Source organism: Otolemur garnettii, unplaced genomic scaffold (genome assembly GCF_000181295.1).
Source record: "Otolemur garnettii isolate 467f Iridium unplaced genomic scaffold, OtoGar3 scaffold00259, whole genome shotgun sequence".
NCBI lineage: Eukaryota > Metazoa > Chordata > Mammalia > Primates > Galagidae > Otolemur > Otolemur garnettii.
The window spans coordinates 480,942-488,263 of record NW_003852654.1 but is presented as its reverse complement, the minus strand read 5'-3'; the positions used below and the strand labels follow the sequence as shown (position 1 = coordinate 488,263).

At 37.6% G+C, this 7,322-nt stretch overlaps 1 protein-coding gene and 1 pseudogene across 1 annotated transcript in view; one reads left to right on the top strand and one right to left on the bottom strand.

The window, feature by feature from the left end:
• Positions 1 to 7,322, top strand: part of F8 (coagulation factor VIII) — a 217,711-nt gene that overhangs the window by 3,171 nt on the left and 207,218 nt on the right. The gene's annotated exons all lie outside the window — the stretch shown is intronic.
• Positions 3,872 to 4,359, bottom strand: LOC105888296 (annotated as a pseudogene).

Genomic DNA, 7,322 nt, shown 5'->3' with positions numbered 1-7,322 from the left:
CCCGCCACCTTAGGTGTATGTGGCTGGTGCCTTAGCCACTTCAGCCACAGGCGCCAAGCCATGGCCATAAATTTTAATCAATGCATTCATCATATAAAATTATCCTATATATTAGTATATATTTCTGGATTCACTATGCTGTTTTATTGACCTATTATTAAATTGATATGTCAATGTCATATTGATTTGGTTACAATGAGCCTGTATCTTCTGGTGTCTAATAAGTAAAAGCAATCCTCTTTACTCTTTTGGTACCTTCCTTAGCTATTCTTAGGTATTTTATTATTCCGATTAAAAAGATCCAAGCCTTGTTCTGATTCTAATTGAAATTTCATTAAACATATATTAATTTTACAAATATAATAAATTTAAATTATTTTATTGTTATCTTTATCTCTGTACATTTCATAAAGGATGCTATGGTTAATGAAACAGTTTTCTCCTGTTTGTGTCTCTAAGTACTTATTACCAAATAGAGAAAATCTGTAGGTTTGCATATATTCCAGTAATTTTATCCTAGAGTCTTGATGGGTATTGTATCATCAGCCATATGAGACAGATTTTATCTCTTTTCCAACATTTATAGCCAGTTATTGCATTTTCTTATGTTACTAAATTTACCAGAAAACCTAAGACAATGAAAGTGAACATTCCTTCTACTCCATGATTTTATTTCAGATTGTTACTTCTGTTCCCATTTGCCATAACTTTTTTTCTTTAATATGTTGATGATCAAATAGATTATGTTAATAAAGTTCCTGACACTAATTGCACAAACCCATACATCCTTGGAGTAAATAAATTGATGAGTGTTTCATCTTTTTCTATTGCCTAGAATACAAATAATTTTCTTTATTTTTTCAAATTGTTGCCACTTAAAGCATTTTTTCATGATATTTTTCGTTATCTGTAATTACATGACCTCTAGCATTCGGAAATTCTTTTATTTTTGCTGTTTTTATCATTTTTCCTTAAACAAGCTGAGGACTTGTCTATTTTATCGGTGGTGTTTTCACAGAATGAGCTTTGAGTTTATTTGGTTTTCCTAGTTATTTTTGGATGGATGGATAATTATTTTTTAGATTTTATCTTTTTTTTTTTTTTTATTCGAGACAGAACCTCAAGCTGTCCCCCTGGGTAGAGTGCTGTGACATCACAGCCCACAGCAACCTCCAACTCCTGAGCTCAGGCGATTCTCCTGCCTCAGCCTCCCAAGTAGCTGGTACCACAGGAGCCAGTCACAACGCCTGGCTATTTTTTGGTTGCAGCCATCATTGTTGTTTGGCCGGCCCTGACTGGATTTGAACCCGCCAGTTCAGGTGTATGTGGCTGGCACCTTAGCTTCTTGAGCCACAGGCACCGAGCCAGATTTTATCTTTACCTATGATCTCTTCTTAGTTTCTTTTGGCTTATCTTGCTGACTTTTTTGCTAATACTTAGAAAAAGTAATATATTCTTTTCCTTTTCTTTTTTTTTTTTTTGAGACAGAGTCTCACTATGTCGCCCTGGGTAAAGTGGCATGATGTCACAGCTCACAGCAACCTCAAACTCTTGGGCTTAAGTGATTCTCTTGCCTGAGCCTCTCAAGTAACTGGGACTATAGGTGCCTACCACAATGCCTGGCTATTTTTGTTGTTGTTGTCATTGTTGTTTTACCAGGCCTGGGCTGGGTTTGAACCCACCAGCCCCCGTGTATGTGGCTGGTGCCCTAGCTGCTGAGCTATAAGCGCTGAGCCATTGTCCTTTGTTTTTAATAGGGAAGGCACTTAAAGCTCTACATCTTTCTCAGAGAACACCTTTTATATATCCCATAGGTTTTGGAATAAAGGATTTTCTTTTTATTTTCACCGAGCAGAAAATAAGGAATTGATTCATTAAATGTGCCATATAATTGGCATGTAGCAATGCACTGTTCACACATCAATATGTAAAACCTCAGTCTGTTTTACTTTCTCTAGTGGGAAAAGATGAACACTGAAATTTCTTATGCAAAAAGTGAAGAGTTGAACTATGCTATCTCCACATACCTTTATTAATATTCAAGAAACTTATCCTCTGAACTTGATTTGACTTCTGCAGGTAAACTTTTCAGGAAAAAACTTTTCTAATCTGTAGAGCTCAGAAAAATAAAGAAATAAGCAATATCTCATATTCATTAACCAGGCCCTAACTTTCTTTAAAAATCACCTTAAATCTGAATTCCATGAAGGCATTCGTTTTCAGACTTCATGTGCATAGGAATTGCCCAAAAAGAATGAAAGTTAAAAAAAAATAAATAAAATTCAGGTTCCTAGGTGCCTCCCATCCTCAAAGAACAATTCACTCCCCAGGTAATTCTTATTTATTCTCAGTTTTTAAAATTAATGTAAGAGTGCATATAATTAGGTTACATTGTTGGTGTTTGTTAGGTAAGGTCCCTGTTGTGATTGAGTCCTTCACCCAGGAGGTGTGCTATCCATCCCAACATTGTGCCCGCTAGGTGAGAACACATCCAACTCCCTCCCCTTCTCCCCTTCTTGATTTTAATTGTGTTTTTCTCTCATGTGGGCCTGCAGTTGTTCATCTACTAGTTTCAAATTAGTACTGAGTACATGGGATGCTTGTTTTTCCACTCTTGAGATGCTTTCCTAAGGAGAATGTTCTTCAGCTCCATCCAGATAAATACAAAAGATGTAAAGTCTCCATCTTTTTATGGCTGAATAGTATTTCGTGGTACACATATACCACAGCTTGTTAATCCATTCATGGGTTGATGGGTATCCACATCTTGGTGATTGTGAACTGAGCTGCAATAAACATTCTAGTGCAAATGTCCTTATGGTAAAATCAGTTTTTTCTTATGAGTAGATACCTAGTGATGGGATTACGTGATCAAATGGAAGGTCTACTTTTAGCTCTTTGAGAATTCTCCATACTTCTTTCTAAAGAGGCTGTATTAGTTTGCAATCCCACCAACAATTCATAAGTATTCCCCTCTCACTGCACTCATGCCAGCATCTGCAGCTTTGGGACCTTGCAGTGTAGAGTTTTCACACTGGTTTACACCCAGTTTTATTGAGGTATAATTGACAAGTAAAAATTGCATTTAAGGAATAAAGTATAATGTTATTTTATACTATTTGTATCAACTTTGAGTACCATATTAAATTCTTATTTCTATATAATGAATTACCTCAAATTTATCATTTATTAATGCATAGTTTCCAGTTTCCATGGGTTAGAAGTCAGGCTGGGCTCAGCTTGGTACTCTGGACAGCATCATATAAGGCCAAAACCAAGCTGTTGATAGGGCAGCAGTCTTTAGTGGAGGCTCTGGGAGATAATCCACTTCCAGGCTCATTTGGAATGTTATCATAATTTAGTTACTTCATACATCAGGTCTCTGTATTACTTAGAATTTCTCTGACTTTGATTTCCACTACATCTTTCTGACCTTCTTCTAAGGCAGCGGTTCTCAACCTGTGGGTTGCGACCCCTGTGTAACAATGAAAATACATCCCGACATTAGGAAGGTTGAGAACCACTATAAGGAGTCATGTGATTACATTTGGGCCCACCAGGATAATTCAGGCCACTCTCTCCATCTGAAGACTAGCTGATTAGCAACCTTGATTCTTTCTGCAAAGTTTCTTTTGTCAAGTAACATAACATTATTGGGCATAACACCAGGGGAGAAAGATCATAAGGGCCCAAATTTTACCTACCACAGGTATAATTTACATATGTGTACAATGAAGCACATTGATTTTTTATTTTTTATTTTTTAACAAATCCTGCCTCAGGTTTATTTGTACAAATAGCACAGGAGGACCCAGCCCCATATAGACAGCAGCCTAGAGGTCACACCAGTTCTTTTGTCCTCTTAGCAGACAGATGCCTCTACTCTGGAGCCTTTGTGGGGGCCTGGGCACCTTTGGGAGCCTGAGCTGGAACTGAAGCTGGAGCTGCAGATGAAGCAGCAGATTGGGCCTGCGTTTGATCCTTGGCCTTGGCCTTTGGCCAGCAGAGCCGGAGACCCTTGGCAATGAGTGCACGAGCATGCTTCCCAATCTGGGGGTGGGCGATGTAGGCAAGTCGACTGAGTTTACAGCTGGTGCCCTTTGGAATCTTGGTCTTAACCTCCTTGGGCTTTACAAGGGCCTTGATAGCTTCAGCACATGCACTCACGGCCTTGGCATTGTTGGCCTGCATCTTCTTCAGGCCCTTCTTCTTGTGCTTCTTGGCAAAGCGCATGTTCCTCAGGAACTTTGGATCTACCCGCTTAAGAGATTCATATCTTTGTGATCAGGGTTTCTTGATGCCATTTCTGTGCCACTTTCAGGACTGGTTGTGTGTGGTGTGGTTCTTGGACTTGGCCATGTCTGCACCGCAACCCATGACTGCTGAAGCATCTATGACCGGAAGAAACCACATTGATTTTTGAAATGTTCAGTTTGAGGCCTTTTGACAAATGCATACACTTGCATAACCACCACTCTAATCAAGATACAGAATATTTACATCAGCCCTCCTGCAGCTTTTTAGTGAGTCTGCCTACCTTCATCTGGTCTCAGACAATAAGTTGTTTTATGGATATTACAGATTAATTTTCAATTTTTCTAGAATTTTGTATCAGTGGAATCATACAGTAAGCATTATTCTGTGGCTTTTCTTTTTTCAGCATCATAATTTGGAAATTCATTGAGATTGTTGTAATTTTGTCCCTTTTATTGCCGATTACTGCTCCATTATGGGAATATATCATAATTTATGTATCCATTCAACTGCTCATGGACTTTTGGATTTTTTTCAATTTAGGGCTAATATAAATAAACATATTATGAACATTTCTCCACTTATTTTTGGGTGAACATCTGTTTTCATTTATCTTAGTTGCATATCTAGGAGTGGGATCACTGGATCATAAAGTAAGTGCGTGTTTAACTTTATAAGAAACTAACAGATTTCCAGAGTTGTATCATTTTTTACTCCCACCAGTAACTCATGAGAGTGACAGGTGCAGCATATCCTGGACATTTGATGTTATCAGTATTAAATTTTATTTTAATGACTGCATGGTGGTATCTTATTGACTATTAATTTGTATTTCTCTGTTGACTAAAAATATGTCTGGCATATTTGCATGTGCTAATTGGCCATTTGTGTACATTTTTTGGTGAAGCAGCTATTAAGATCTTTGGCTTGCTTTTATTTGGGTTGTTTGGTTATTGTTGAGTTTCAAGAATTATTTACATATTCTGGTTGCAATACTTTTTAATTGTATGTTTTGAACATTTTCTTCCCATCTATAGCTTATATTTTCATTTTCTAAATGCTCTTTCAAATATCAGAAATGAGCAATTGTAATAAAGTCCAATTTAGCTTTTGTTCTATGATTTATGCTTTTTTTACTGTCCCAGGAAATCTTTGCATGCTTCAAGTTCACAAAGCTTTTCCAATCTGTTTTTTTCTAGAACACATTTTGAGTTAAATTTTCTGTGTGGTGTAAAAAGACTTTTCTTTCTTTATCAAATTGCCTTGACACATTTGTAGAAAGTTAAATAACGGTAGATAGGCAAGTCTGCAGACTCCTTAGCTCTATAAATTGATATGTCTGTGCCTATGGTATGCCAGCACCACAGTTTTGATTACTGTAACTTTATAATAAATAAATATATATATATATATATATTTTTTTTTTTTTCAGTTTTGGGCCGGGGCTTGGTTTGAACCCATCACCTCTGGCATATGGGGCTGGCACCCTACTCCTTTGAGCCACAGGCGCCACCCTTTTTTTTTTTTCTTTTTAAGACAGAGTCTTGTTCTGTTGCCCCAGACTAAAGTGCTATGGCATCAGCCTTGCTCATACACAAATTCCTGGGTTCAAGCAAGCCTTTTCTCTCAGACCCCAGAGTAGCTGGGACTATAGATGAAGCCACCACACCTGGTTAATTTTTCTATCTTTATTTATTTATTTATATTTGAGACAGTCTCACTCTATCACTCTGGGTAAAGTGCCCTGGTGCGATAGCTCACAGTAACCTAGAACTCCTGGGCTCAAGTGATCCACTTGCCTCAACCTCCAGAGCAGCTAAGACTACAGGCACCTATGACTATGCCTGGCTAGGTTTCTATTTTTAGTAGAAACAGGGTCTTGTGCTTGCTCAGGCTGGTTTTGGACTCCTGAGTGCTGGACCTCCCAGAGTGCTGGGATTACAGGTGTGAGCCACCACACCCTGCCTAATTTTTCTATTTTTACTAGATATAGGTCTTGCACTTGCTCAGGCTGGTCTTGAACCTCTGACCTCAGGCAATCCTCCCATCTTAGTCTTCCAGAGTGCTAGGATCACAGGCAAGAGTCACCACACTCAGCTGTATAACTTTATAATAAATCTTAGTATCAGAGAGTCTAAAACCTCCAACTTTGTTCTTTATTAAAATTGCTTTTGATATACTTTTACATTTACATATTAATTTTATAGTCAACTAACCAACACCAACCAAGTAGCCTACTGGGATTTTTACTAGAATTGAAGTGAATCGATAGATCAATTTGAGGAAAATTGTAGCCTATAGTAATAGTTCTTGAACACATTTTATTAACTATGTCCCTAAATGTTTGTGGGGTTTTGATGCTATTGTTAATTATACCATTATAATTTACTTTGTTACAAGTATGTAGAAATTCCATTGATTTTTATATATTGACCTCATTTACTCCAACCTTGATAAATTTGCATTTTAGCTTCAGTAGCTTTTTGCACTGTCTTTTGTATTTCTATAGAAACATTTTCTTTTTTTTTATTGTTGGGGATTCACCGAGGGTACAAAGAACCAGGTTACACTGCTTGCATTTGTTAGGTAAAATCCCTCTTACAATTGTATCCCATTCCCAAGAGGTGTGTTACAGACCATAACCCCACCACCTCCTTCTCTCTCTTTACTCCCCCCTTCCCCCAACCCTCACCATGTAGTAGCATCAATCATTGTCATATCAGAGTTGAGTATATTGAATTCTTCTCCATTTTTGTGATGCCTTATTAAGAAGAATGTGTTCAACTTCCATCCAGCTTGATACAAAAGATGTAAAGTCACCATCTTTTTGTGGCTTAATAGTATTCCATGGTATACACATACTATGGCTTATTAATCCATTCCTGGGTTGGTGGGCATTTAGGCTGTTGCCGCATTTGGCAGTTGTAAATTGAACAACAATAAACAGCCTAGAGAAGATGTCCTTATGATAAAATGATTATTTTTCTTCTGGGTAGATGTCCAGTAATGGGATTACAGGATCAAATGGGAGGTCTACTTTGAGTTCTTTGAGGATTCTCCATACTTCC